The sequence below is a fragment of the Oryx dammah genome, unplaced genomic scaffold (genome assembly GCF_014754425.2).
Source record: "Oryx dammah isolate SB20612 unplaced genomic scaffold, SCBI_Odam_1.1 HiC_scaffold_16, whole genome shotgun sequence".
NCBI classification, from domain to species: domain Eukaryota; kingdom Metazoa; phylum Chordata; class Mammalia; order Artiodactyla; family Bovidae; genus Oryx; species Oryx dammah.
This window is the reverse complement of record NW_024070200.1, coordinates 39,373,890-39,386,673: the sequence shown is the minus strand read 5'-3', so window position 1 is coordinate 39,386,673 and position 12,784 is coordinate 39,373,890.

The following is a 12,784-nucleotide window of genomic DNA, read 5'->3' as shown; positions in this document are numbered from 1 at the left end:
TTTGGACGACCAGCAGGCCAATCCCCAGCCTCCCCATCTGCTACAAAAAGACACGTCAGGATGTCCCCATCCTCCTTCCTCCCTGGCATCCTCATCACCTGAGGGCTGGGCGGGGGGCAGGGTTGTCTCTGCTCTGGCAGTTTATCCACACAGGTGTCACCGCTGCCAGGACACCGTGTAATGTCTGGGTCTGGGATCTCCTGGGGAGTTTGGAGAGACTTTTCAGGTCATCACCAGCCCAGCAGGGCCATCACAACATCAGGCTCTGGAGCCAAACCAGCTAGCTTCCAGTTCCCACCTGGAGCCAAACTCGCTGGGTTCAAGTCTGCACCATCACTTAGAAGCTGATTAAATGTGGGAAGCTACCTTACTTCTCCTCCCCACTGTATCCGCACCTGTAAAATCTGTGAAGGAAACAGCAGCTCCCGCCTCAGAGGGTGGTAGAAAGGATCAGGTGAGTCATAATGCCTGCTGTACTGGGAAATGGACCCAACATGCAGTCCAAGTGGGCCAGGATTTGTTGCCCGGTTACTTGTAAACATTTGATGAAATTAGCTTATTCCAGGTTTGTTTTTTTTTAAATCTATTTCCTCAATCAATTTTGGGCACTTAAAATTTATTAATATTTATAAAACCAGTTTTGTATAAATTCACATTTGTTGAAATAACACCCATATATTGTATACCTTTAACATATTTCCTTTTATCTATAGGTATATTTCGTTTTTTCCAGTGTGGTCATTGTTGCAGTATTCTTATTATTGTTGCTGTAGTTGTTATTAGTTTGGATCAAGGTTGCCAGGGTCTAGTTTAATTTGGGGGGAAGGGGGGAAGAATCCTTCCAAGAACCAGTTTTTGGTCTTATTGACTACTTTTTTAAAAAATTTCATGTTTCTACTTTAATTTGTAAAAATTTGTATTCTATTATATTGACACAAGCCAAAGACTGTATTTAACATTTATGAAGTTACAACAAATGATAATCAAACCAATACTGAACTGTGAACCAACCTGCCACCTTAAGAAACAAGGCAGACGAAGTACACTTGGCTCCTCCTTATCTACTGCACCCTCGTTCCAAACAGAGGAAAGCACTGTCATTACCATTTTAATCCTTTGTTCCTTGAAAGAGTGCTTACCATAAAGCATGTATCTCTAGCCCATATGCCATTCAGTGTTACTTCTTTGTTGTTGCTAAGTTGTTGCTAAGTCGCTTCAGTCGTGTCTGACTGTGCGACCCCATAGATGGCAGCCCACCAGGTTCCCTCGTCCCTGGGATTCTCCAGGCAAGAACACTGGAGTGGGTTGCCATTTCCTTCTTCAATGCATGAGAGTGAAAAGTGAAAGGGAAGTCACTCAGTCGTGTCCGACCCCCAGCAACCCCGTGGACTGCAGCCCACCAGGCTCCCTCGTCCATGGGATTTTCCAGGCAAGAGTACTGGAGTGGGGTGTCATTGCTCTCTCCAACTTCGTTGTAGCTTTGCCTAAGTACTCCTCTGTGTGTGCATGCATGCTCAGTTTTGTCCAACTCTTTGCAACCCCATGAACTGTAAGCCCTCTAGGAATTTACATTTAAGAATCCAGGCTTCTCTGGCCGTGGGATTTCCCAGGCAAGAATACTGGAGTGGGTTACCATTTCCCCTTCCAGAGGATCTTCCTGATCCAGGGATTGAATTACATGTCTGCATTGGCAGGCAGAATCTTTACTACTTGAGCCACCTGGGAAGCCTTTAAGTATTCCTCTACTGGAAACTATCTTCTTATTTTCACTTACCATTATGTTTCTGAGATTTGTGTATATTGTTTCATGTAATTCTAGTACATTAATTTTAACCGCTGTGTAAAATTAATGTGTTGTTGTGGGTGTGTCTGGTGATGCAAGTAAAGTCCAATGCTGTAAGAACCATATTGCATAGGAACCTGGAATGTTAGGTCCATAAATCAAGGTAAATTGGATGACAATATACAGCCTTGATGTACTCCTTTCCCAGTTTGGAACCAGTCTGTTGTTCCACGTCTGGTTCTAACTGTTGCTTCTTGACCTGCATACAGATTTCTCAGGAGGCAGGTAATGTTGTCTGGTATTCTCATCTCATTAAGAATATTCCACAGTTTGTTGTGATCTACACAGTCAAAGGCTTTAGCATAGTAAGCAGAAGTAGATGATTTTTTGAATTCTCTTCCTTTTTCTATGATCTAGTGTATGTTGGATCTGAATGCAGAGTTTCTGAGAATACCAAGGAGAGATAAGGTCTTCTGAAGCAAACAATGCAAAGAAATAGAGGAATACAATAGAATGGGAAAGGCTAGAGATCTTTTAAAGAAAATTGGAGATACTAAGGGAATATTTCATGAAAAATAGTCACAGTAAAGGACAAAAACAGCAATGACCTAACAGAAGCAGAAGAAATTAAGAAAAGGTGGTAAGAACACAGGGAAGAACTGTACAAAAAAAGATCTTAATGACCCAGAGATCTTAAAGAGATGGGAATACCAGATCACCTTAGCTGCCTCCTGAGAAACTTGTATGCAGGTCAAGAAGCAACAGTTAGAACCAGACTTAGGACAACGGACTCATTCCAAGTCAGGAAAGGAGTACATCAAGGCTGTATATTGTCATCCTGCTTATTTAACTCATATGCAGAGTACATCATGCGAAATGCCAGACTGGATGAAGCACAAGCTGGAATCAGGATTTCAGGGAGAAATATCAATAACCTCAGATATGCAGATAACACCACCCTAATGGCAGAAAGTGAAGAGGGACTAAAGAGCCTCTTAATGAAAGTGAAAGAAGAGTGTAAAATCTGGCTTAAAACTCAACATTCTAAAAACAAATATGGCATCCATTCCTATCACTTCAAGACAAATAGAGGGGGAAAATGAGGAAACAGTGTCAGATTTCATTTTCTATGGGTTCCAAAATCCATGTAGACTCAGACTGAAGCTACAAAATTAAAAGACACTTCTCCTTAGAAGAATAGCTATGAGGAAACTAGGCAGTGTATTAAAAAACAGAGAAATCACTTTACCAACAAAGGTCCATATGATCAAAGGTATGGTTTTTCTAGTAGTCATGTAAGGATGTGAGAGTTGAACTATAAAGACAGCTGAGCGCCGAAGAACTGATGCTTTTGATGGTGCTAAGAAGACTCTTGAGAATCCCTTGGACAGCAAGGAGATCAAACCAGTCAATCCTAAAGAAAATCAACCCTGAATATTCATTGGAAGGACTGATGCTAAAGCTGAAGCTCCAATATGTTGGCCACCTGATCGGAAGAGCAGACCCATTGGAAAAGACCCTGGTGCTAGGAAAGATTAAGGGCAAGAGGAGAAGGGGGCAACAGAGGATGAAATGTTAGATGGCATCACTGACTCAACTGACATGAATTTGAGCAAACTCTGCGAGATAGTGAAGGACAGGGAAGCCTGGCATTCTGCAGTTTATGGGGTCACAGAGTCTTGGTGACTGAACAAAAACAGAAAAATTCTATTGTGTGAAAGTCGTAATACATCTTCTGTTTTGTTCATAAGCATTTGGATTGTGTGCACATAATCACAAGCAATGCTGCAATGCACATCTTTGTGTAGGCTTTCTAGAACAAAGTCTTAAAGACACGACCTAGGAGTGGAGTCTGATGGGTGTAAGGTCAGTGTGCGCAAAGCAGAGTCAACAGAGGAATAAACAGATATTAGAACAAGAGCTCCTGCATTTGGATGCTGGCTCTGCCACTTATTTGATGTATCTTGGGCAAAATAGTTAATGCCTCTGTTCCTCCATTTCTTCAACTGTGAAGTAGCACTGTAAGCAGTATGTACTTCAGAGGACTGGAGGAATTAAATGAGTCAGACTATGGAAAGCACTTAGAACAGTGAAGAGCACAAAATAGTGCTTTATTCATGTTGTCAGATCAATTTAAATATAATTTAGGCATTTAAAAGGTATTGCCAGCTATTCTCTAAGTTGGTTGAACCAATGTGAGTTGCAGTAGAAGTTCTATCTACTATGTTCTTAACCATTCTTAGCATTGTCACACTTTTTAAAGATTTACATTATAAATACAATAGTACAATGTATTGAATTCACAAAAAGTCAAAATATGTACAGCAAGAAACAGAAGTTTTTCTTCAAATTCAGTTAGATGTATAAATTACATGTCTGGCATATTTGTGTACAGTGTTAGTAACTTTGTAATTTTTTTAGTTTTGAGTATAAGTCCTGCCTGTGCTTTGTTAGCTTTGCATCTAAGTCCTTCATTTTTTTTTTCAGTGACCATAACTGGTATTTGATTTTCAATTTCAGTTTCCACATGTTCATTGCTAATATATAGAAACACAATCTTTTGGGTGTGTATTAACTTTCTTTCCTGCAAACTTGCTAAACTCTCTTACTCTAGAAGGGTTTTGGGGTATTTTTTTTTTTTTTTTGCAAATCCCTTAGAATTTTCTACCTCATCCATCATGTCATCTGAATTATAGACACAGGTTTCTTTTTTTATGATGCATATGCCTTTTATTTCCTCCATGTGCCTGACTGTATCAGCTGGCGCTTCCAGGACTACTGAGTAACAATGGTGAGAGAAGATCTGCCTTCTCCTCAGTCTAAGGGGAAAGCATTCACTCCTCTATCCTTAAATGTGCTATTGACTGGAGGGATTTTGTATATATTCTTTATCATGTTGAGGAACTTCCTTCTTTCCCTAGACTGCTGAGAGTTTTATCATAGAGTGTTGAATTTTTTCACTTGCTTTTTTCTACATGATTTAATATGATCATGTAATTCTTTTTCTTTTTTAGCCTGTGAAAGTGGTATTAATTGATTTTTTTAGTATTAATTTATTTTGATAATGGAACCAGCCTTGCATCTCTAATCTAGATCCCCCTTGGTTATACTGTATAATTTGCTTTATATATTGATTCTATTTCTAATGTTTTTTTAAGGACATTTGTGTTCATATTCATGATGGATATTGGTCTGTAGTTTTCTCTTTGTTTGTACTGCCATTGTCTAGATGACATCAGGGTAATACTGATCTGGTAAAATTAGTTGGAAAATCTAATTCTTCCCAAACTTTAGATAAAATTCTCCCAGTGAAACCACCTGGACCAAAAGATTTTGGAAGGGAGAGCTTCAAATTACAAAATAAACTGCCCTAATATTTATGGGACTATTTAAATATGTTTCATTTTGGGTAGATTGTAGTAATTTGTGCTTTTCAAGGAGTTTGTCCATTTTATCTAAGGTCAAGTTTATGGATGTAGAACTGTTTATAATATTTCCTTATTATCTTTAAGATACTTGTTTGGTCCATATTGATATCCCTCATTTCATTCCTGATGTTGGTAATTCTTTTTTCATTCAAGGTGTTTTTATGACGGCTGCTTTAAAATCCTCATTAGAAAATTCTAACATCTTTGTCATCTCTGTGTTGATGTCTACTGATCATTTTTACTCTTTCAAGTTGAGACTTTCCTAGCCCTTGGTATGATGAGTGAATAAACCTGAATATTTGAAATATTATATTGTGAAATTGGATCTTATCTAAATCTTTTGTTTAGAGGTTTCTTCTGACATCACTTCTATGGATAGAGAGGGTTCAGCATCACTAGTGCCAAGTAGGGGTTGAAGTTCAGGTTCCTACCTGGCCAATCTTCACTCCTGGAAGGGAGGATTCTTCATTACTGCTGAGCAGTGGTGGGAGGCTCAGCTTCCCATGATGCCTGCTGATATCACCATGGCGGAGAGGCAAGGTGCCTTGTTATGAACCCATGTGATCTCCACTAGCACTTCAAGGGGACCAGCCCTAATTAGCACTGGTCAGGGACTGAAGTCCTGACCTCCCACTTGGCCTTCTCCAATACAACCCAGGTGTAGGGGAGCAGGTGTGTCATCTTGTTGCAGCTGGGCAAACATGGAAGGCTAGGCCCAGCACCTGGCCCTTGCCTTCAAGGGTTACCTGGACCTTCAAGTCTTTCTGTAAAGTTGTGCTGAAGTAGGGTGGTTATTGTCTAGACCTTTCTGTCTTGCTAGACTGACCCTTTCCTGGTGAATACTCATTGGAAGGAATGATGCTAGCACTGAAGCTCCAATACTTTGGCCACCTGATGCAAAGAGATGACTCATTAGAAAAGACCCGACTCATTAGAAAATACCCTGATGCTGGGAAAGATTGAAGGCGGGAGGAGAAGGGGATGACAGAGGATGAGATGGTCGGATGGCATCACTGACTCGATGGACATGAGTTTGAGCAAGCTCCGGGTATTGGTGAAGGACAGGAAAGCCTGGAGTGCTGCAGTCCATGGTGTTGCAAAGAGTCAGACATGATTGAGCAACTGAACAACTGGATACAGAAAGCAAGTGTTTTTTTGTTGGTGTTTGTCTTTTATCTGTGATTTCCTGTTGGCAGGTTTCTGGCTTCTATAGCACTGCTGCTGCTGCTAAGTCACTTCAGTCGTGTCCAACTCTCTGCGACCCCATAGACGGCAGCCCACCAGGCTCCCCCGTCCCTGGGATTCTCCAGGCAAGAACACTGGAGTGGGTTGCCATTTCCTTCTCCAATGCATGAAAGTGAAAAGTGAAAGTGAAGTCACTCAGTTGTGTCTGACTCTCAGCGACCCCATGGACTGCAGCCCACCAGGCTCCCCTCTCCATGGGATTTTCCAGGCAAGAGTACTGGAGTGGGGTGCCATTGCTTTCTCCACTAGGTGTGGGATCTAGAGGGCTTTCCTGGTGGCTCAGATGGTAAAAAATTTGCCTGCAATGCAGGAGACTTGGGTTCAATCCCTGGGTCGGGAAGATCCCCTGGAGAAGAGAATGGCTGCTCACTTCAGTATTCTTGCCTGGAGAATTTCATGGACAGTGGAATAGGTGAGGCTGAAAGAAAAATCCAGGAAACTCATCACTGTGTCATTTCTCCAAATCCAAGATCCCTTACTGATCTGTTTTCTTCTTTCCACCTTTCAGAGTCATTTTTATGTTAGTTTTATGTATAATGTTTAAGGGTTTTAGTTGGACTTAGTGGGAGGAATAAGGAAAAGTACACTTATTCCACCTTTCTAGAAGTCTTTATCCCAGAACTTAACTATATATTGTATTTTCATTCAGTTCAGTGTACTTTTTTAACTACCTTTGAGACTTCCTCTTTGAGGCACGGACTAGAAGAATGTTGTGTAGTTTCTAAAAGCATGGAGATGTTTCTGTTATTTTTCTGTTATCAGTTCCTAGTTTGAGTCCACCGTGGTCATAGAACAAATTCCAAGTGATTTCAATTACTTTATATCTGTTGAAATTCACCTAATGGCTCATGAGATGTTTGATTTTGGTAAATATTCCATGGGCGTTTGAAAAGAATGTGTATTCCACTGCTGTTGGGTGGAGTGCCCTCTGAAGGTTGATTATATCCTGCAGGTTGCTGCTGGGCTCTATCAGTTGTAGAGAGAGGAAGGGGTATTGTAGTCTCCAATAATAATTGTGCTGATTTTGCCTTTTATCCATTTCTCTTCACATATTTTGCAACCATGTTGATTGGTGCAGATGTATTTAGAGTTGCTCTCTGCTTTTATCATTATGAAATGTCCCTTTCGGTCCTTGGTAATTTCCTTTACCTTAAAGTCTGTTCTATGTGATAATATGTCCACTTCAACTTTGTTTTGATTAATGTTTAATATTGTCCCATCATTTTTCAACCTAACTATATCATTATATTTGAAGTGAGTTTCTTGTAGCTGTCATATAGTTCAGTTCAGTTCAGTTCAATCACTCAGTCGTGTCCGACTCTTTGCGACCCCATGAATCGCAGCACGCCAGCCCTCCCTGTCCATCACCAACTCCCGGAGTTCACTCAGACTCACGTCCATCGAGTCCGTGATGCCATCCAGCCATCTCATCCTCTGTCGTCCCCTTCTCCTCCTGCCCCCAATCCCTCCCAGCATCAGAGTCTTTTCCAATGAATCAACTCTTTGCATGATGTGGCCAAAGTACTGGAGCTTCAGCTTTAGCATTATTCCTTCCAAAGAACACCCAGGGCTGATCTCCTTCAGAATGGACTGGTTGGATCTCCTTGCAGTCCAAGGGACTCTCAAGAGTCTTCTCCAACATCACAGTTCAAAAGCATCAATTCTTCGGCGCTCAGCCTTCTTCACAGTCCAACTCTCACATCCATACATGACCACAGGAAAAACCATAGCCTTGACTAGATGGACCTTAGTCGGCAAAGTAATATCTCTGCTTTTGAATATATTATCTAGGTTGGTCATAACTTTTCTTCCAAGGAGTAAGCGTCTTTTAATTTCATGGCTGCAGTCACCATCTGCAATGATTTTGGAGCCCCCCAAAATAAAGTCTGACACTGTTTCCACTGTTTCCCCATCTATTTCCCATGAAGGGATGGGACCAGATGCCATGATCTTCGTTTTCTGAATGTTGAGCTTTAAGCCAACTTTTTCACTCTCCTCTTTCACTTTCATCAAGAGGCTTTTTAGCTCCTCTTCACTTTCTGCCATAAGGGTGGTATCATCTGCATATCTGAGGTTATTGATATTTCTCCCAGCAATCTTGATTCCAGCTTGTGTTTCTTCCAGCCCAGCGTTTCTCATGATGTACTCTGCATATAAGTTAAATAAGCAGGGTGACATGTACAGCCTTGACTTACTCCGTTTCTTATTTGGAACCAGTGTGTTGTTCCATGACCAGTTCTAACTGTTGCTTCCTGACCTGCATACAGATTTCTCAAGAGGCAGGTCAGGTGGTCTGGCATTCCCATCTCTTTCAGAATTTTCCACAGTTTATTGTGATCCACACAGTCAAAGGCTTTGGCATAGTCATTAAAGCAGAAATAGATGTTTTTCTGGAACTCTCTTGCTTTTTCCATGATCCAGTGGATTATGGCAATTTGATCTCTGGTTCCTCTGCCTTTTGTAAAACCAGCTTGAACATCAGGGAGTTCATGGTTCATGTATTGCTGAAGCCTGGCTTGGAGAATTTTGAGCATTACTTTACTAGCGTGTGAGATGAGTGCAATTGTGCGGTAGTTGAGCTTTCTTTTGCATTGCCTTTCTTTGGAATTGGAATGAAAACTGACCTTTTCCAGTCCTGTGGCCACTGCTGAGTTTTCCAAATTTGCTGGCATATTGAGTGCAGCACTTTCACAGCATCATCTTTCAGGATTTGAAACAGCTCAACTGGAATTCCATCACCTCCACTAGCTTTGTTTGTAGTGATGCTTTCTAAGGCCCACTTGACTTCACATTCCAAGATGTCTGGCTCTAGATGAGTGATCACATCATCATGATTATCTGGGTCGTGAAGATCTTTTTTGTACAGTTCTTCTGTGTATTCTTGCCACCTCTTCTTAATAACTTCTGCTTCTGTTAGGTCCATACCATTTCTGTCCTTTATCGAGCCCATCTTTGCATGAAATGTTCCCTTGGTATCTCTAATTTTCTTGAAGAGATCTCTAGTGTTTCCCATTCTGTTGTTTTCCTCTATTTCTTTGCATTGATCGTTGAAAGCTTTCTTATCTCTTCTTGCTATTCTTTGGAACTCTGCATTCAGATGCTTATATCTTTCCTTTTCTCCTTTGCTTTTTGCCTCTCTTCTTTTCACAGCTATTTGTAAGGCCTCCCCAGACAGCCATTTTGCTTTTTTCCATTTCTTTTCCATGGGGATGGTCTTGATCCCTGTCTCCTATACAACGTCACGAACCTGAGTCCATAGTTCATCAGATCTAGTCCCTTAAATCTATTTCTCACTTCCACTGTATAATCATAAGGGATTTGATTTAGGTCATACCTGAATGGTCTAGCGGTTTTTCCTACTGTCTTCAATTTGAGTCTGAATTTGGTAATAAGGAGTTCATGATCTGAGCCACAGTCATCTCCTGGTCTTTTTTTTTGTTGTTGACTGTATAGAGCTTCTCCATCTTTGGCTGCAAAGAATACAATCAATCTTATTTCAGTGTTGACCATCTGGTGATGTCCATTTGTAGAGTCTTCTCTTGTGTTGTTGGAAGAGGGTGTTTGCTATGACCAGTGCATTTTCTTGGCAAAACTCTATTAGTCTTTGCCCTGCTTCATTCCGCATTTCATATAGTTAGGTCATTTTAAAATCAACTCTGTAAATTACTGTCTTTTGACTGGCATTATTTAGACATTTATATTTAATATAATTTCTGGTGTATTAGGAATGAAGTCTGCCTACTTATATTTTGTTTTCTATTTGTTTTCTCTGGTTCTTTCTTCTGTTTGCTTTATTTTGCCTTCTGGGTCTCTTGAACATTACTTAGGAATTTCATTTTATCTGCAATTTTAATGTATCTCTTTGTATAGATTCTTTATTGGTTGCTCCTAGGTATTATATTCCAGTGTAGATGTTTATATAACAGAGGGATTTCTGATGTGTGTACATTCTACATTACTCATTACAATGAAGAAGCTGGCATTCTAATATTCATTTATGCTACCTTTACTGTTATCTTGAATGGTGGGACTGAAATGGATGAAAATACTGAGACTAAGGTTTTGTATGTAATCAACATACTGGAGTAAATACACCTGTAAGTATTTGGTAAGTAGCCAACCTGGCCACTTCCCAGCCTCACTGGATTCTTTATTTCATATGTGAATGTGGTGTCTTCCCCCATGGTACCTTCTGTTCAAAGTGCAAGCAGCAGAAACATGAAGTTTGACTTCCATGTTTAAATTGTCAAAATAATAGGGGCTGTATGGTTCCAGAGGAAATTGTCACCCTTAGTTCTCATGGACCTTGAAAAAAGCATGAGGAAGTTATAATGCCACAGCAAGCACCAAATCATATCATGAACCATATCTGAAAAGCAGCAAACAAATTTTGTTGAAATTATACCGAGTGTACACACAGCCAGCTTTGTGCTTTGAAATCACCTTAATAATGAAGAGAAGAAAAAAACTTGCCAAAATATTGGTTTTCTTATTAGAGAGTAGGAAAAAAAAATGCAGTATTTTCTGACCTCAAGCAAATTCTGGATAAATGGCAAAGAATTCAGATTTTGTGGACTCAGAAAGCTTTTTTCAGGGAGTATTGTACTAATTTTTCTAAAACATGCAAAAGGTGATGTAGCATGATGGCAATTAAATTCAAAGAGTTCTAAAAAGAGAGATTAAACTTTAAAGAATACCATGACTCATCCTGTTGATTTTGTTAAAAATCAAACTAAGTGTTTTTCTTGATATGTGGAAAAAAGAGTCAGCATCTGTCACTAGTAAAAAGCATCAGAAAAAAATAGAATGGGGAGGATTGATGGATCAATATGGTAAGCCTGAAAGTTTAGAAACACTCAGATATTATGTCTGTTCTATAAATCATGTACCACAAAACAAACCACAGGATATTTGAGGAAAAACCAACAGCATCAAATGCAGTAAACAGATACTTCAGTAGTATTTATTGTATGTTGCAAGATTATTAGAAGTCGGGGGGAAAACAACCTGAAATCTAATGGAAATGTTTATACATAGTGGGATGGTTTCATAGTGAGTAAATTAAGATGTCTAGATATTCTGATTCCTTGCATTCCGGTTATCTATTGATTTGCAGCAAACCTCCACAAGACCAAGTGGTTTAAAACAATGAGAATTACTCATTTTGCTCATGAATGAGCAGTTTGAATGGGGCATGGCAAAAACACCCATTCTCTGCCCTGGGCAACATCAGCTGATCCAGCTCTTCTGAGGCTGGAAGAGGAAACAGTTTGTAGACTCACTCTCACTCATAAGACTGAGGAGTTGGTTCTGGCTCTCGGTGGATGCTTAGCCAGCATATGCCTGGGATCTTCTCCAAATGGGTCACTCCATGGGGTCTCTGAATGGAGCTGTTTGGCCTTCCTCACAGCATAGTTCCCAGGTTCCAAGGGACAAAGGTGGAAGCTTTAAATAACATGGCTTCTGTCTCCATCTATTGATTAGGCAAGTAAGTCACCAAGTCCAGCCCAAAGTTAAGGAGAGGGACTTCAGATTCTACCACTCAGTGGAAGGATTAGCAAAGAATCAGTGGCATTCTTTAATCTGCCACATTGTAAAATATGTTTTTTTAAAATAAATTGATTTTATGTGCACAAACCCATGATTGAATAAGTTGACGTGTAAGTAGCTGATTTAATCCCATTTGTATAAAAAATGGCATAGACAGGACCATACATGTATATTTATTTTTGCCTATTTGACAATAAAGAAAAGTACAGAAGAATGGGTGATCACACATAGGAGTGAGAAGGAAGGAGAATTATTAGCTTTTCTTTTTAAACTTCTGTGCTTTATCTTAAAAATCCAATGTAGTAAAAAATCTTAAACTATTGATTAGAATTTTTACCAACTCAAGAAGAACTAGATAATTTAGAAAATACTTAATTAAAATAGCAACAAAAGATAAATATTCCTAGTATCTATCTTAAACTCAACAACAGTGAAGCTTATTTAGAGTGCTTTGCATTTAGCAGCAGTTTTGAGGTTCTTAAATCCTGGAACTTTCTTACCACCTTGATACTAGCTTGGTTATTCCTATGGTGGGGCTGGGGGTGATGAAGAGGGCTTATAATATGTAATTCATGAAATTATTATACTTAAAAAAATATATACCTAAACTATGACACAAGTCAACATATTTACAAAACAGAAACAGATATAGAAAACAAACTTACGGTTACCAAAAGGGGAAGAGGTTGGGGAGGGATAGAGGAGTTTGGGATTAACATACACACACTACTGTATATAAAATAGATAATCAACAAGATCCCACTGTATAGCATTGGGA